General features: G+C 35.9%; 1 long non-coding RNA gene across 2 annotated transcripts in view; it reads right to left on the minus strand.

The window, feature by feature from the left end:
- Positions 1-905: 905 nt before the first annotated feature.
- LOC144298794 (uncharacterized) overlaps positions 906-18,971 on the minus strand; it is an 80,501-nt gene continuing 62,435 nt past the window's right edge. For both annotated transcript variants that reach the window (XR_013365677.1, XR_013365678.1), the window contains one exon: positions 906-4,596. This is a non-coding gene — a long non-coding RNA (uncharacterized LOC144298794). The remainder of the gene's footprint in view (positions 4,597-18,971) is intronic.

The raw sequence follows: 18,971 nt of genomic DNA on the forward strand, positions 1-18,971 counted from the left end.
CCTTTTTGTGGTTAAGTAATAAGGTTGCTGTGTAACAGATTGGAAAGCAGGCATTAAAGTGGGGATTTGGAGGAAATAAAAACAGCTTTAGTGCCACAGTTAGTACTGGTTTTAAGTTGGGTGAGAGTTATTCATCTGGAAATATTTGGCAGAGCAGGTTGGATGGGTGGAATGACTAAAAGGACTAGCCAGAAAAGCTCTACACTGCCCACACACAAAGCCCAGAATCCAGAGAACCAAGGGCTTTATCATAAAAGATTCTGCATTTTCCAAATAGGACTCAATTATTCTCCTTCCATCCCTTCCTTAAATTCGTATTTCTCCCTTCCCTTCACTGTGACAGAATGTCTAAAGCATTTCCCTACATGGAGAAACAAAAAATGAGAAAAACAAATCTTCTCAGACTACAGAAATGAACTAATAGGGGAGGGAGGTTTGTTCCCTCCTGTCACTACCCCCAGATCCTACAGATTCTTATAAGAGATATTCAGAGAGTTTCAATATCTTGGATATCTGAGAAGAACTAGATCTTCTTACATTGAAGGGGGTGGGGGTGGGATGGACATTATCAGAGTCATGATACTGTAAAGTTATCTGTTAAGTTATACTTTAGTTGGCGTGACCTCCTTAGTTTACTGGGAGAAATTAAAAGATAGTGTTCAGAACATGAGTTTGAGAAGGAGCCAAATCTGAGTTCAAATGTGAGTTGTCATCCTCATCACACTTGTGGCAAGGTTAAGCAAGTAGTATCATTGACCTTTTTTAGTATTATAATTGGTTAAAAAAAACACACACACAATCCTTTAGACTAGTGTCTTAGGCAAGATACCCCTGAATAAGAATTGATTTGCAAGCAATTTTTTAAAAAAATATTTATTTATTTATTTATTTGAGAAATAGTGAGAGAGTGATCATGAGTGAGGGTGGGGAGAGGCAGAGGGAGAGAATATCAAGTGGACTCTGCACTCAGCATAGAGCCTGACACAGGGCTCAATCCCATGACCCTGAGATCATGACCTGAGCTGAAACCGAGAGTTAGATATCCAACTGACTGAGCCACCAAACTACTCCAATGCAATGATTTTTTAAGGAATTGCTATCAGAAAAGACTGATGAAGGAATGAGGGAAGCTGGTCAAAAAGGAAGAAGCCAAATGATGATGGAGAGTGTTCAGGTAAATTCCCAACTTCAGCTGATCCCAAAGGAAGCTCTGGAGTATAAATTGCACTCCAGAGTTTGTGTTACCTTCAGAGAAAATGAGCTGAGCTTCCCTATTTCAGTACCAATCAGTAAGGCTCACCTCCTCATTCATAAAATCATAATCATATCTATATCATTGCTTTACTTGAATCCTAAATTCTACATGTGTAAAGCACTTAGCAAAATGCCTAGTGCAAGGTAAGAACATGACATGTGGTAGGTTGTTTCCAATAATGATTGTCACTATTATTGAAGAAACTGAGCAAGTTGCTCAGGTATCACACACCTAGCCAGAGCAGAGCCTTGAAAGAGGACATATGCTTCATTCTTTCCCTGCAACTCCCCTGAGGAGTCACAGAAACTCTTGGCTACATGCTTATACTCTGGATCATTGGGTACCCAAGTGTCTTCTTCTGGGTGGTTCTATTCTAAAGTCAATTAGAATTAAAATGAAGAGTTAGAAATGAAAGTGATTCTGTCATGTGTTGGTTAGTACTGTTCTGAAAATCTGAACAGAAAAGGTCAGATAATTCAAAATGTATTCATCCATATGGGTGCATTCACATGGAAGCAAAGTTGAGTCGGAAATATTTCACATTGACCAGTGTAATATATTCATTTGAAAGTAGAGCCTTGTCATCTCTCATTAAGTTTTTAAAATACAACTAGTACATGGTAAAAAGGATATATACCATGTAAATAAATTCATCTTCTTTCCTGAGACTATTCAGCACTTTTCCATCATTCTTCACCCTCATTCTGTGTGTTTTGCTTCTAATAAAGAAGCACCCATGTGCCTCTTATTGGATAAACATTCTTAAACTACTCAAACCATTTTGCCTGCACACTATAGCCAGAAGAGCTAAGAGTCTATATTTGCCAGAGAGAACCTTTACTGACGACTGCTTGGTGCTGAACTGTGAAATCCCAATTCCCTCATCATAGGTAGGACAAATTATGAAGCTCCTCTTGGAGTCGGGCTGAGCTGGGAATTCATGTGAGATTTCCCCATCCTCATTTAGTTTCTTTGTGTTCCCTATTAAGCTTCCCTCACTCCTTTACTGGTCTTTTCTGGGAGCAATTTCATAACAAATCACTTCTAAATACAGCTTTGTCTAAAGTCAACTTCTGGAGTTCTGACCTAAGCTGCTAATGCAAAAGGATTTTCTTAACCAATGTAAGACCAAGTTAGCCACATTGCATAATAAAAATTAACATTTTTTGCATGACTCTTATTTATCATGAAAGTGTAAAGCAATCTATAGGTTATAGCATATATGGGCTAAGTTTACAGATAAAAAATAAATTATAAGATAAATACTAATAAAAGCTAAGTAACCTATTCATAATCACACAGCTAGTTATGACATCTTGATTTAGACTAGTTTGGCAATAAAGCTTTGACTCTTAGCCAGTCACCACCTTTGAACCCTTAAACTTGAAATGGAGAAAGTGTGAAAGAAGATCCTTTAGTTCTTATTCCAAGAGGCATCCATTTCAACCTCTGGATTAATTGTCCAAAGAAATTGTCTTTGTTTTCAGATTCTCTGCTAGGTCAGCCTTGAATGTTTCTAGATTTTGCCTTATATTCCATAGAGGAAAGTGTAGACTGACATTTCACTTGCATTTTTATGCTTGTGTTACTTAGATCTTCTTAGAGACCCCGTTGAGTCCCAGTACTAGCTGCCAGTGATTCTCCACTAGGGAGTGGGTTTTAAAATTATCACTGACCATAAAGGCTCATTCACCAGAAATGTAATATCCCTGAAATCTGACCTTCTTGAAGTTCAAAAGATAGTATCACTAAAGTGAAAAGAAATCCTTCTATGTAGGGTTGATCTTACTGACTATAATGAGGATCAGAGTTTCAATCTGCTCCCCAAGTATGCTGTAGTAAGGAAGAAAGAAAGAAAAATAAGAAAGTGGAGATGAGGCTAATTCAGTGGAATTCAGTACGACAAATGTATTGAAGGTCTTTTGCCCTTATTCACTTCATTATGCTGGGGCAGCACCCCTGCCATCTCCTTTTCAAACTCTACTATAACTCTTGCAACTACATTCAGCACAGCAACAATACTTCACACTGATTCTAATGATAATACTCCCTTGATATTTCTCCACCACTAATAAAATCATTTGGAATCTATAAAGATAATGGTCATAAAAAGTAGTGAACACAGATGCATAGCCAAAAGGAAAATATCCAGGGACTAAGAATGTTTCATTGTTTCCTTGGCTCTTTCCCTCCTACCATGTATTAACTTAACCAACAGTAGATAGTAGATCATTGGGATACCTACGTTTTTGGGTAGAGCTTCACCCATATTGAATCATGTGAAAGATACAATACTAGGTGCAGGTATCATCTCTCCTGCAAGAAGCTTAGAGTCTAGACTAGAGGTTAAGACTTCTGAATTGATTGACTTAGAGTCTAGACTAGAGGTTAAGACTTTTGAATTGATTGACTAAGCATGAAATATGTAGAATCTATTCATGATTGTATAAGTTTAGTGGATGAAAAAATCAGACTGATCAGGGTAAACATTGTGAAGGAGGTTGATTTTGTTTTTTGTTTTTTAAAATCTTTTTTTTAAGATTTTATTTATTTATTCATGAGAGACACACAGGGAGAGACAGAGAGAGAGAGAGAGAGAGGCAGAGACACAGGCAGAGGGAGAAGCAGGCTCCATGCAGGGAGCCTGATTTGGCGCTCAATCCCTGGCCCCGGGGTCACGCCCTGAGCCTAAGGCAGACGCTCAACCTCTGAGCCACCCAGGCGTCCACAAGGAGGTTGATTTTGAACAGCTGCTTGCTATGGGCAGGCTAAGAAACAAGAAAAGGCATCCCCATGCTCAATATCTGCATAAACAAAGGAGTGGCAGAAAAAATTCAGAATACATATCTGACAACAATGGACCTACATTGATAAAGGGTTCATAACAAAAACTTGAGAGATTTAAACTAGAGCTAAATTGCCTTTCAAATATTTTTGAGATGTCCAAGGCTTCCCATATTAAACACTCATTAATTTCTGTTTAACAAATTATATTACTAATCTATTTTTTGTATAACAAACCCAGTGATTCAAAACAACCATTTTGTTTACTCATAATTCCGTGGATAAGCAGTTTGAGGTAGGTTGAAGTGAATGGTCTTCTGTTGGTCTAGTCTGGGGTCATTCATGCAGCGTTTGTCATTCTGGCAGCTCAGATGAGATTAGGTGGTCTTGATGGATGTGAATATATGCTCCTATTTTGGAGACAGTCTAAAACTATGGATTCATTAATGTTGAGGGAACAAGCTCCATTCACCACACTTTCTCCATCCCCCAGACTTTGCACTAGGTTGCATCTGGCTCATGGACTCTGTGGTTCCATCAGCGTCATAGTGAAGATTCTAAAAAAGATATTGAGAGAGCTAAGGGTTATGGATCTAAAGGCAAAACATTTACCATTCTTTTACTATAAAGAAGAAATTTTGAGTAAGATTTCAAACTTGGAGATAAATCTATGCTATTTATCCAACTTAAAAAAAAAATCATCCAGTTCCATGAACATTCTGGAATGGTTAGGCTGAGAGATGGTCAAACTATCTTGTTCTGTGCCCTACAAGAAGACATGGAAGGAGTTGATGGTTTTAGAAGAACATAGCTATGATGAACCTGAACACTAGTGGTAACATTTTTAACTCAGTGGAGAGAAAGTAAATCTGTGTGTTTCTAGTATATGTCTGCAGGATCTGGCATAGATATGGAAAGGACATCTTTCTCCCTTTGGGCTAAAACACAAGACACATAGCATACGAGCAACACCTTTTCTCCTTAACACCTACATAGGGATTTGTCATACCTCCAAGTAATATATTTTCATTTACTTTTAATATTGAAAATCTAGCTCCTTAACCTTCTGATATTTGAAGAAAAAATGTCATTTAGTGGCCTGAAACAAAAAATGTCATTTAGTGGCCTGAAACAGAATCTCACTAAATGGTGCTGAAACAAACTGAAAATTTTCATCTGCTGTCTAAAAATATCTAAGAGAGTCTTTTATTAATTTTTATTTAAATTCAATTAGCCAACATATAATACATCATTAATTTCAGATGTAGAGTTCAATAATTCATCAGTTGCATATAACACCCAATGCTCATCACCAAGAAAACCTTTTTATACAGGGAGAATACATTTGTTGCCATAGTCTGTCTGCCTACAGCAGCTTTCCTAAAGGGTGGGGACGGTCCTCAAAGTGCTTCAGAAATGTTAATTTATTTAATCCTCAAATACATTAATTAATATATAAAGAACAAGAATTTGTTGCTATTTTTTTAAAAGAGCCACATTAGCATCTGTCCATATCCCCATTGGTCCTAACCCTGTGGTGCACATTGACCTGACATCCAAATGTCACCATTTGCATCTATTTGCCCAAGGGCTTCTCTTGCCACTGCATTTCTCTCCCTCTACACACAGCAGGCTGAAATGACTAGAGAATTAATAGTCCCCAGGAGCAGCCATCAACCAAAGACTGACAAATATTAAAAATCAGTATGCAGCACCTCCCCTTACCTTAACCTCTACCTTCTGGTGTGATAACTCTGAGCCTCATGTTCTACACCATCTCCAGTGTTCCCAGTGGGATGGAGCTCCAGTTACCCACACTGACACTGAAATACAGAGAATAACCTGAATCATCTGCCTTGCTATCCTGGTGCTTCCTGGGGTTGCCTCCTAACTAAATCACTCATACTCCAATACTTGTCTCATATTCTGCTTCTGGGGAAAACAAACCAAGACAAACAGTGATGCATAGAATAAAACTGTTTGCCTTAAATTAAATCAGATCTAATCTTCAGCTTTGGGATTCAGAACACCTTCCATAAGATCTTGTTTTCCTTTCTATATTTAGAATTGTCAGGTTTATAAATTAGAAAAGACTTTAGAAATTTTATTCCAAACCCCCCATTCTACAGATAAGGAAGCTGAAAGTCAGAGAGGTAAAGAAGTTGCTTCTTGGGGAAAAGTAGTCCATTTTTTCATTCCTAGCACAGCACTGTCCACACCAAGCCACACCATATTGATTATTTTGAGAGCATCTCTATGTCTTTCCTTTTTTTTTTTTAAATTTTTATTTATTTATGATAGTCACAGAGAGAGAGAGAGAGGCAGAGACACAGGCAGAGGGAGAAGCAAGCTCCATGCACTGGGAGCCTGATGTGGGATTCGATCCCGGGTCTCCAGGATCGCGCCCTGGGCCAAAGGCAGGCGCCAAACCGCTGCGCCACCCAGGGATCCCCTCTATGTCTTTCCTTATTGAGTATGATACAATCAAAATAACATGGTCCAATAAGGGAGAGAGACAAATTTGCAGATAGCAAGAAAAGCAGACTAGACTAAGGAATAGGGAGCAAAAATGGGTAAAGGGGAGTGGGAGGTACAGGTTTCCCACTACAAAATGAGTAAGTCATGAGGATAAAAGATACAGCACAGGGAATATAATCAATAGTATTGTGACAGCCTTGTATGGTGACAGCCCACTAGCTACACTTGTGATGGGCCCAGCATAACATCTAGAATTGTCAAATCACTATGTTGTACACTCAATATTAATGTAATATTGTACATTAACTATACTTCAATAAGAAGAAAATAATAAATAAAAATAAATTTTAAAACAAGGAAAAAGTAAAGGAAGAAAACAATTTAGCTTAGCAGTCAAGGCTAAATAGAGTGAAGTGATTCTCAGTTTTGGACACACATTAGAATTACACAGGGGTGCTTTTAAAAATACTGAAGCCTGGATACCTTCCCCCAGATATCCTGATTTAATTTCTTTAGTATGCAGCCTTGCATTGGGATTTTTTTAAAAAATGCTCAGTTGACTCTAATGTGAACCAAGATTGAGAACCACCAGTCTAGTGTACCAAACTGTGCAATGCTTCCTTTATTGAGATAAGAAATCACATTGCTTCAAGTAGAAACTCTCAGAAATCAGAAGAGGCTCCAGGGATATTAAAACATGAAAAAATAACAGAAGAAACTATAAAAATATTGGTATACTTTAAAGGATTACATTTAGCATTTGTAGAGAGCACTGGGCAATATCATTACACACTAACTACAGTACATGTTACAGGCCAAATAATGGTCCTAGAGTTGTCTGCATCAAAATCCCCAGAACCTGTGAATATGTTACCTTACTGATAACTGAGATTTTTGAAAATATGATTAAGGTTCCATAAATGGGGAGATTATCCTGGATTAGCTGACTCTTGTAATCACAAGAGTCCTTATGAAAGGGAGGCAAGAGGGTAGGAATCACAGAAGTGAGATGAGAAGCAGACGCTGGAGTAATGCCATTGCTGAAGGGGGCCAGGCACCAAGGAATGCAGGTGGCCCCTTGAAGCTGGAAAAAACAAGATGGATTCTCCCCTAGAGCTCCCAGAATGGATACAGCCCTGCCAACACCCTGATTTTAGCCTTCTATGACCCATTTTTCAGACTCTGACATCCAGAACTGTAAGCTAATAAATCTGCACTGTTGTAAGTCCCTAAGTATGTAGTAGATTATTGCAATGACAGTACCAAACTAATATGGGGCTTGCAGTGTGGTCTATTCAATGAAATACAATTTTAAAGTTGTTTGATAAACATTTTTTTTCCATTCCCATTTCCATGAATAATGCAATCTAAAGATATGACTGAAAGCCTAAAACGAGAGCCCTTTCTGATGACTGTGAAGTCCAAGCCATATGACTCTCCTGGCCCCAATGATAAGCCCTGCCTCCAAGGACATATGATGATGTTGAAGCTGATAGCAAATAGGATACAGGCTAATTTTTGTCTAAATGATGCCCAAAATAGAAAATTAGAGGTTCTGAATGATCATTTGTTCATTTATTTTTCTACTCTTCTATTAATCAATTTATTTATCCACTCAACCAGTACTTTTTGGCTTCTGTTACTATGTTGGGCAGGGGTGTGATCTAGTGTAGTTAGGATTCCAGATAAAACACAGTAGGCCTAGTTAAACTTGAATTTCAGAAAAACAAACAATAGTATGTGTATACCAAATAATGCATCATATTAATATTATAATATTTGATGTTCACTTGAAATTCAAGCTCAAACTGGGCATTTTATATTTCTTTTTGCTAAATCTAACAACTCCGAGTATAGTGGTTCTCGGACAGAATTCCAAGACACACCATTGTGTTACTGGTAATTAGTTACTACACTTTGTGAATGACCTATGTTTACAAAAACTTAGACCTGGTTCTCTTTAGCTGAATTTATACTAATATGGAGTTTGTGTCAAAAGAGAAGACTTGACTTCTTGTCAGAATAAGAAGGAAAAAAGCAAGGCACACAATACTTGAGCAAACCCCTGGGAGATGAAAGAGCCATGCGTTTTGAAAGGTAGAAGATAAAGGAAGAGCGTGACTGATGCCATGTATATTTCAGAGGCTCGTGGACCACCTTTTGAATTCTGCCCCATCATCCACTAGCTGTGTGATTTAAGGGAAGTTATATTTTTCTCTGAACTTTTGGGGCTCTTTTCCTATAAAATTAGAACACTATCTTTCACTCTTCACAAATGACATGATACTCTAGGTTGAAAGCCTTAAAAGACTCCACCCGAAAATTGCTAGAACTGATACAGGAATTAAGCAAAGTGGCAGGATATAAAACCAGTGCACAGAAGTCAGCTGCATTTCTATACACTAACAAGGAGGCAGAAGAAAGAGAAAGCATGAAAGTGATCCCATTTACTATTTATACCAAAAACTGTAAGATACCTAGGAATAAATCTAACCAAAGAGGTAAAGGATATATACTATGAAAACTATAGAATATTTATGAAAGAAATTGAGGAAGACATAAAGAAAGGGAAAAACATTCCATGCTCATGGATTGGAAGAAAAAATATTGTTAAAATGTCTATATTACCAAAAGCAATGTACACATTCAATGTAATCCTTGTCAAAATCCAACAACATTTTTCACAGAGCTGGAACAAAGAATCCTAAAATTTGTATGGAACCAGAGAAGACTCTGAAGAGCCAAAGGAATGTTGAAAAAGAAAACCAAAGCTGGAGGTATCACAATTGCAGACTTCAAGCTGTATTACAAATGGTGATCATCAAGGCAGTGTGGTAATGGCACAAAAACAGATACATAGATCAATGTAACAGAATAGAGAACCCAGAAATGGGCCCTCAACTCTATGGTCAACCAATCTTTGACAAAGCAGGAAAGAATATCCAATGGAAAAAAGTCTCTCAACAAGTGATGTTGGGGAAAATTGGACAGCCACATTCAAAAGAATGAAACTGAACAACTTTCTTACACCATATACAGAACTAAGCTCAAAATGGATGAAAGACATAAATGTGAAACAGGAATCCATCTCCAAAATCCTAGAGGAGGACACAAGCAGCAACCTCCTTGACAATGGCCACAGCAACTTCTCGCTAGATATGTCTTCAAAGGCAAGGGAAACAAAAGCAAAAATGAACTATTGGGACTTCATCAAGATAAAAAGCTTTTGTACAGCAAAGGAAATAGTCAACAAAACTAAAAGGCAACCTACAGAATGGGAGAAGATATTTGTAAATGTCTTACCAGATAAAGGGCTAGTATCCAAAATCTATAAAGAACTTATCTCACACACCAAAATACAAAACACACCAAACTCAACACACCAAAATACAAAAAATCCAGTCAAGAAATGGGTAGAGAACCTGAACAGACATTTCTCCAAAGAAGATATACAAATGGTCAACAGACATGAAAGAATGCTAAGCATCAGAGAAATACAAATCAAAACCACAATGAGATATTACCTCACACCTGCCAGAATGGCTAAAATTAAATACTCAGGAAACAACATATGTTGGTGAGGAATAAGAAAAAAAAGGCAACTCTCTTACACTGTTGGTGGGAATACAAACTGGTGTAGCCACCCTAGAAAACAATATAGAAATTCCTCAAAAAGGTAAAAATACAGCTACCCTAGGAGCCAGCAATTGTGCTACTAGATGTTTACTGGATATAAACATAGTGATTCAACGGGACACATGCACCCTAATGTTTATAGCAGCAATGTTCATAATAGCCAAAATATGGAAAGGGCCCAGATGTCCATCAACAGATGAATGAATAAAGAAGATGTCACACACACATACACACACACATACACACGCACACACACTGCACTACTCAGCCATCAAAAAGAATGAAATCTTACCATTTGCAACAATGTGGATGGATATTATGCTAAGCAAAATAAGTCAGTCAGGGAAACACAAATATCAAATGATTTCACTCATATATGGAATTTAAGAAACAGAACATATGAACATAGGGGAAGAGAGGGAAAAATAGAAGCAGAGAGGGAGACAAACCATACAGACTCCTATAGGAAACAAACTGAGGGTTGCTGGATTGGAGGTTGGTGGGGGGATGGAATAACTGGGTGATGGGCATTAATGGAATGATAACTGAGCATTATATGTAACTGATGAATCACTAAAGTCTACCTCTGAAACTAATGATACACTATATGTTAATTAAATTTAATTTAAATTTAAAAATATTTAAAAGAACATTATCTAATTCATAGGTCATTTGATCAATCAACTAATGTTTACTGCATACCTGCTATGTATCAAGCGTCATTCCAGCTATTAGATGTACTATGTTAAACAGGCCAAAGTCCTTCTTCTCAAGAATTTTATGTTTCTTCAGGTATTGTGATGATTAAAGAAACCATGACAGTGCTGAAGCACATAGTAGATGTTCAATAAATGCTATGGAATGATTGCTTTGATAACTAATGGCTTAAGACCCTGTCCTCAAGAGGCTAACTCTCAAGTAAACAGGTTGGTCCTGCCTGCCTTGTTTGCTTATGGGCCTGGGAAATTCTATTTGGCAAAAACTATTTTAAATCTTGAGTAACATAGAGTGTCATTTTCTTCTAACCTAAGAGGAAATAGCGAAGGAGATAACAGACTTCATTAGGTTCTGTACTTCCTCTGTGAGAGAAGTTTCCATGAAGCAATTCATGGTGTGAAGAAGGACAGTGGATTCTATGCTGTGCTTGCCTGTAGGTCAAAAGGCCCATGATGAGATGCTTCAACTTTTTCAGCTATGGTTACCCGTACGGAGATGGAGATAAGCAAGAGGCTTAGGCATCTATGTGTTTACATTCAATCTCACTTATGCAAGTAACATTTATTGAAGTAATTTCCATGTATGAGGGAGGTAAACTTTCACAGCTGACTGCAGTTCATATTGCTTACGCGCAAAAATCTGGCAGCAGCATGTGCTCTGAGATTATACAGGAAAGAAATATCTGATGGAATCCACAATATTTTCCTCATGTTATGATGTGCTACAATTTCCCTAATCTTTATGTGTGCCTAGGAAAATATAAATAGGAAAGACATTTATCACAGCATAGAAAGTCATCTATTTATTCAACATCTATCCATTGGGTGGCCTTTATTAAGCACAGTACTGAGAAGAACAAAAAAGTCATGTTAAAATCTTGCTACTTGAAGGGTGATAACCTGTGGTCAATTAGCATTATCAGCAGTGAGTTCTTCAGAAAGGCAGAATCTCAAGTTCTACCCAAGACCTACCAAACAAGCATCTACATTTAACAAGGTCCCAGGTGATTCAAACGTACACTAAAGTTTGAGAAGCCCTAATGGATGATACAGTCATGACTCACTGGAGAGGCTACTGCTATGGAGACAGAATTTACACACACTATTAAGAAATAATGAGAATGACCATAGAAGTTTTCTCAAATTAAAATCTAAATTTCCTGCAAATTTCCTTTCTTCTTTCTTTTCTCTCACTGTTATTTCAAACTTTTTCTTACCATAAGCAACAGTGCTGAACTCATTCAAAATGATATTATTCCTGTCTGTATGTATTTATTTCCCAGGTTTCATTTCTTCCTCCCGAATTCTTAGCTTTGGGCATGCAAATTCTCTATTCATCTTGTTTTTGAAAAATGCAGCCTCACTACTGTATAAATGTTTTTCACCATCAGCTTCAAATATTTATGCCAATAGTTGGTATCAGAGTAACAGAATGGTAAGAAACGACTCCAAAATCAATTATATCAGGGTTTGCAATATTCTTTATATTCACAATAAGTTTCATGTATCTCCTTTTCTGTGAACTCACATTGATTCTTTAAAAATTGAAACATGACTCGCATACAAAAAATTATGACCCTTTTAAATACAACTCAGTGGTCTCAAGCACATTGATAAGATTGTACAACCATCACCTCACTTTCAGAACATTTTCATCTCCCCACAAAGAAACCCCATGCCCAGCAACAATCACCATCTTTTTTCCCTTCCCACAGCTCCTGGTCGCCACTGATTCATCTTCTGTCTTCTATGGATTTCCCCATTCCAGATATTTCTTATAAATGGAGTCATTCAGTATATAGCCTTTTGTGTCCGGTTCCTTTCACTTATCATGTTTTCAAGGTTCATCCATTTTATAGCATGTGTCAGTTCCTTATTCCTTTATATAGTTTAATAACATTCCATTGTGTAGATATACTATAGTTGTTAATCTATTAATTTGTTGATGGATATTTAGGTTGCATCTGCTTTTTGGCTATTGTGAGTAAAACTGCTATGAACATTCATTTACTAGTATTTGTGTGAATTGATGTCATTAATTCTCTTCTGCATGTACCCAGGAATGGAATGGCTGGGCCATATGGTAACTCGACATGTACCATTTGAGGAACTGCCAAACTGTTTTCTGTAGCAGCTACACCACTTTAGATTCCCAGCAGCAATGAGTGATGACTCTAATTTCTCCACATCCTTGCCAACACTTGTTCTTGTCTGTGTTTTTTATTGTAGACATCTTTTTGCTGTGAAATGGTATTTCATTGTAGTCTTCATTTGCATATCCCTAAAAACTAGTGATGTTGAAAATCTTTCATATGCTTAGAGACCATCTATATATCTTCTTTGGAGAAGAAATCTTTTGCCCATACTGGGCTTCTTACTATTGTTCTTGATATATTCCAGACACCAGACCCTTAATAGATTATTTCTTAATACTTTCTCCCATCCTGTGGGATATCTTGTCACTTTATTGATCATATTCTATCAAGCACAGGTTTCTTGTTTGCTTGCTTGCTTGTTTTAATGTAGTCTAATTCACCCACCTTTTCTTTGGTTGCTTGTGGTTTTAAAGTGTCATATTTAAGAAACTATTGCCTAATCCAAGGTCATGAAGATTTGCACTTATATTGTCCTTTAAGGGTTTTAAAAATCTTAGTTCTTATTTAAGGTCTTTGACACATTTTGACTTAAGTTTGGCATATGGTGTAAAGGTCCAGTCATATGAGCACCATTTTTTTAAAACATCAGTTTTTTAATTGCTTTGGCACCTTTAACAAAAATCAGTTGACCATAAATATATGGGTTTATTTGTAGACTCTTAGTTCTATTCCATTTATCTCTATGTCTATCTTTATGCCACAACTCACATCTTAAGTATTGTATTTTGTATTAAATTTTTAATTGGAAAGTTCGAGTCCTCCAACTTCATTCTTTTTTCAGGAGAGTTTTGAGCATTCGTTGTCCCTTGAATTGCCATATGATTTTAGGATATATTACCGTCTTGACATTGAAATCTTCCTATCTGTGACCTTGAAACATCTTTCCATTTATGTAAGTATTCTTTAATTTCCTTCAATGATGTTTTTAAGTTTTCAGTGTATGAGTTTCTTTGGTTAAGCTTATTCCTAAGTATTTCTTTCTTAATGGTGCTATTATATATGGAATTGTTTTCATAATTTAATTTCCAGGTCATTCATTGTGGGTGTATACAAATACAATTGATCTTTGAATATTGATCTTGTATCCTGGAATTTTGCTAAATTGCTTATTAGCACTAATGGATTTTTGTAGATCTCAGTATTTTCTATAAAAAGATTATGTCATCTATGAATGTAGTTTTACTTAATCCTACACATTCTATATGCCTTGTATTTCTTTTTCTTGCCTAATTGGACAAGCTAGAAACTTCAGTATTATGTTAAGTAGAAATGACAAAAGCACATGCCCTTGTCGTGTTCCTGATGTTAGGGGGGAAAGAAAGTTTCAGACTTTTATCATTAATTATAATGTTATCTGTGGGGATTTTATAGATACCCTTTATCATAATATCTTATATTTTATGTTGAATATTATCATGAAAGTCTGTTGGATTGTGTCAAATTATTTTTCTGTCTTATTAATATGACCATGTGGTTTGTATCCTTTATTCTATTAATGTGGTGCATTATACTAATTGATTTTTACATAATGAAGGTATCTTGCATTGCTGGAATAAATTTTGTTTAGTCGTGGTGTATAATTCTTTTTATATGCTATTGCATTCAGTTTGCTAGTATTTTGGGGGGGATTTTTGAATCTGTATTCATAAGGGGTATTGGTCTATAGCTGTGTTTTTTTTTTATATAATGTCTTTTTGAGCATTGGGAAGTAAGTGTTATCTCCTTTTCTATATTTTGCAGGAGTTTTTATATTATTTTTGCTAATTCTCTTTTAAACATCTGGTTGATTCACCAGTGAAGCTATTTGATACTGTTTTTCTCTTTGTGAGTAGTTTTTTTTATTACTAACTGCAACTCTACTTATTATAGGTCTATTCAGATTTTGTTATTTATTCTTGAGTCAGTTTCCTAACTTAGGTCCTTCTAGAAAGTTGTCAATTTCCTCTAGATTATTTTATTGGCATATAATTTTCATGGTGTTTTCTCAGGGTCTTTATTTTTCTAAAGTTAGTAATAATGTCATCGCTTTCATTTATGATTTTAGTAATTTGAGTCTTCTATTTTTTTCTCATGGCCAATCTATCTAAAGGTATGTCAATTGCATTGAACTTTTCAAAGATAAATTTGATTTCTTTGATTTTCTCTGTTTTTCTGTTCTCTGTTTCATTAGTGTTCTCTCTAATGTTTATTATTTCTTCTGCTCATTTTGAGTTTTGCTCTTCTTTTTCTAGTTTTCTAAGATTGAAGATTAGGTCAATTCGAGATTTTTGTTTTTTTTAAACAAAGGTGTTTATAGATATAAATTTCCTTTAAGTTCTGCTTTCAGTGCATCATGTAAATTTTGGTATGTTGTGGTTCTGTTCTCATTCATTTCAAGGTATTTTCTCATTTTCCTGGAGATTTACTCTATGTCCCATTGGTTATTTAAAAATGTATTCTTTAATTTACATATAATTGTGAATTTTCCAAATTCCTTTTGTTTTTGATCTTTAATTTTATTAAAGGTAATAACCTTTAATTGTTGTCAGGTAACAACCTACATGTGATTTCAGTCCTTTTATTTTTATTGAGATTTGTTCTATTGCCTAGAACACATGTGTATCCTCAAGAATGTACCATATGCACTTGAGAAAATGTGTGTTAAACTCTTGTTGGGTGGAGTGTTCCACATATCTATGTTAGGTCTAATTAGTGCATAGTGTTGTTCAAGTCTTCTGTGTCTTTGCTGATCTTCTGTTTACTTGTTTTATCCATTATTGAAAGTGGAGTATTGATGTTTCCAATTATTACTGCTGAATTGTGTACTGTCCTCAATTCTATCACTTTTTTTGCTTCACATATTTTAGGACTTTGTTTTTCTGTGCATATATGCTTAGAATTTTTATATCTTTTATTTTTTTTAGAATTTTTATATCTTTTAGATGTATAGATCTTATCATTATAAAATATCCTTATTTGTCCCTAGTCTGTTTTGTCCAATATTATAGCCAATACACATATCTTTTACATGTAAAAGATGCTTACTCTTTGCATGGTATGTCTTTTTATATCATTTTATTTCCAATCTATTTGTGCCTTTGAATCTAAAGTGTATCTCTTTTAGACAGCATATAGTTGGATCATGTTTTCTTTTTTCAGGACATTATGCTTCTTAATTTGAGTGTTTATCCATTTTTGTTTGTTGTAATTACAGGGTAAGGTTTATATTTGCTGCATTTTGCTTTTTGTTTTCTATGTGTCATATATCTTTTTGTTCTATTCACCCATTAATGCTACCTTGTGTTAAATTGATATTTTCTACTTTATCATTTTAATTCCATTTTCCTTTCCTTTACTATATTTTTGGGGATTATTTTCTGAGTGGTTGCCCTGGGGATTATAATTAACAATTTATAACAATCTAGTTGCTTTCACACAAATTTAATTTCAATAGTATGCCAAAACTTTGCTCTTGTATTGCTTGGTTCTCCACTTGATCTTCTGTGTCATGACTATCATATAAACTACACCTTTAGGTACCATGTGTTCATCAACACAGACTTATGGTTGTTGATGGAAGCAGGTATCCTTTGAATCAGATAGGAGAAAAAAGAGCTGTAAACCAAAATACATTATATATACATAATTATATTACATTATATATACAATATTCTTACGAATAAATAAGTAAATAAATAAATCTTTTAATTTTTTTTTTACTTTTTTAAAAGATTTTATTTATTTTTTCATGGGAGACACAGAGAGAGAAGCAGAGACACAAGCAGAGGGAGAAGTAGGCTCCCTGCAGGGAGCCCAACATGGGACTCAATCCCAGGACCCTGCGATCATGCTCTGAGCCAAAGGCAGATGCTCAACCACTGATCCACCCAGACATCCCAATAAATAAATCTTTAAAAAAAATTTTAAATTTCAGTAATTATATTTTTCAGTTCTAGAATTTCTACTTGTTCCTCTTAGTTAATTTCTGCCTCTTAAATGTTTCTTTTTTTTTTATTTTTATTTATTTATGATAGAGAGAGAGAGAGAGAGAGAGAGAGAGAGAGGCAGAGACATAGGCAGAGGGAGAAGCAGGCTCCATGCACCGGGAGCCCGACGTGGGATTCGATCCCGGGTCTCCAGGATCGCGCCCTGGGCCAAAGGCAGGCGCCAAACCGCTGCGCCACCCAGGGATCCCAATTTCTGCCTCTTTATTGATATTCTCTACTAGGTGAGACATCATCCTTATGGACTCCAAAAGAGTATATGTTCTTTGACTATAATTAAAATAACTGATTTCAAGTCTTTGTCTAGTAAGTCCAACACATGAACTTCCTCACAGTCTCTACTGACAGCTCTTTTTCCTACTTATGCATCATACTTTCCCAGGTTTTTTTCTTGTAGGTCTCATAATTTATTTGAAATTGAACATTTAAAATAATATGGCAACTCTGAAAATTAGACTTTCATCTCTTCCTGTGTTTTGCTATTACTACCAGGTTTTGTTTTGTGTCAATGTGTGTGTGGTTGTAGTTGCCATAGTGGTGGTTGATGGTTGCAGTAATGGTCTGTTAGTCTAATGGCTTCCCTGAATTAACTCTGTTAAGTCTCTATTCTTTTTCATTTGTGACCACTGAAGTCTCTGCCTAGTTAGCATCATGGTCAGTTAATGATTGGACAGATTTCCTTAAACGTTTAAAACCAGTAAGTTGGGCAGCCCTGGTGGCCCAGTGGTTTAACGGCGCCTTCAGCCAGGGGTGTGATCCTGGAGACCCGGGTTCAAGGCCCACGTTGGGTTCCCTGCATGGAGCCTGCTTCTCCTCTGCCTGTGTCTCTGCCTCTCTCTGTGTGTGTCTGTCATGAATAAATAAATAAAATCTTAAATTAATTAATTAATTAATTAAAATAAAATAAAAAATAAAACCAGTAAGTCTACCAGACTTTGTTAAGGGGCTCAGTGTGTCTACTGGGGAATACCCTCAGTATTCAAACAGGGATTTGACAATTCTACCTTATGCTTCACTTTATGCTTACAGTGAGGCTCAAGGTAGGCCACAGGTAAGAACTAAAGGCTTTCTCTGGACTCTCCTGAACATACACATATCACCACACATATACCTAAACTTTTAAATCCTTGTGATCATGTGTATGAGCTTTTCAAAACCCCTGTGGATATCTCTTTTCCCAGCTTTTCAGTTAGCCCATGGTTTTCTCCAGCTGTTATCTACTGCTTCAGACAGACACCAAAGTAGGCACTTTACCTCTAATTGTTTTTGACAAACATTGCCAGGCAAAAAAGGTTTTTTTTTTGCTTTTTTGGTTTTGGTTTTTGGTTTTTGTTTTGTTTTGTTTTTTGTTTTTTGTTTGTTTTTTTTTGTTTGTTTGTTTGTTTTTTTTTGCATTATATGAGGTCTAAGTCAAGGCAAATAAAGACTGTCTTGCAAGTGGCATCTTCCAGGGAACCACTAGACAGATCATATAATGATAATCTATAGGAATTAAGTTTATAGGAGTTTCAACCCTGTTTCTCTTCTAGTTGCTGCAAGGCTGCTGTATTTAACTATGAACATGAGCTGTAAGTTTTCCAGGCAACGAGTTACCACAGAGCTTAAGGGTGGGAAGATGGCAACAGGGAAAGTTAAAATACCCAAAAATAAGGCTCACTATTTTACTGTGATCCAACCATTATTATTGGAAAAACACTTCCCATATAACTGCAAGCCTTCTGTTAATTTCTAAAGTTATGAACATGTTGATTCTAACTACTTATTACCAATATTTTTGTAGATTTTATGGAAGAGAGAATTTTAAAGATCCTTCCATTCTTGCTGACATCAACAATCTTCAATATTTTAGAGTAAAAATATAGAAAATATAAAATATTGGTCTTTGGGGAAATTAGAAAGTCTTAAAATTTCATCTAGTTTTATTGTTCAATACCTCCCATGAGGAAACAATATGTTATGTGTG

This window comes from Canis aureus, chromosome 26 (genome assembly GCF_053574225.1).
Source record: "Canis aureus isolate CA01 chromosome 26, VMU_Caureus_v.1.0, whole genome shotgun sequence".
Lineage (NCBI taxonomy): Eukaryota > Metazoa > Chordata > Mammalia > Carnivora > Canidae > Canis > Canis aureus.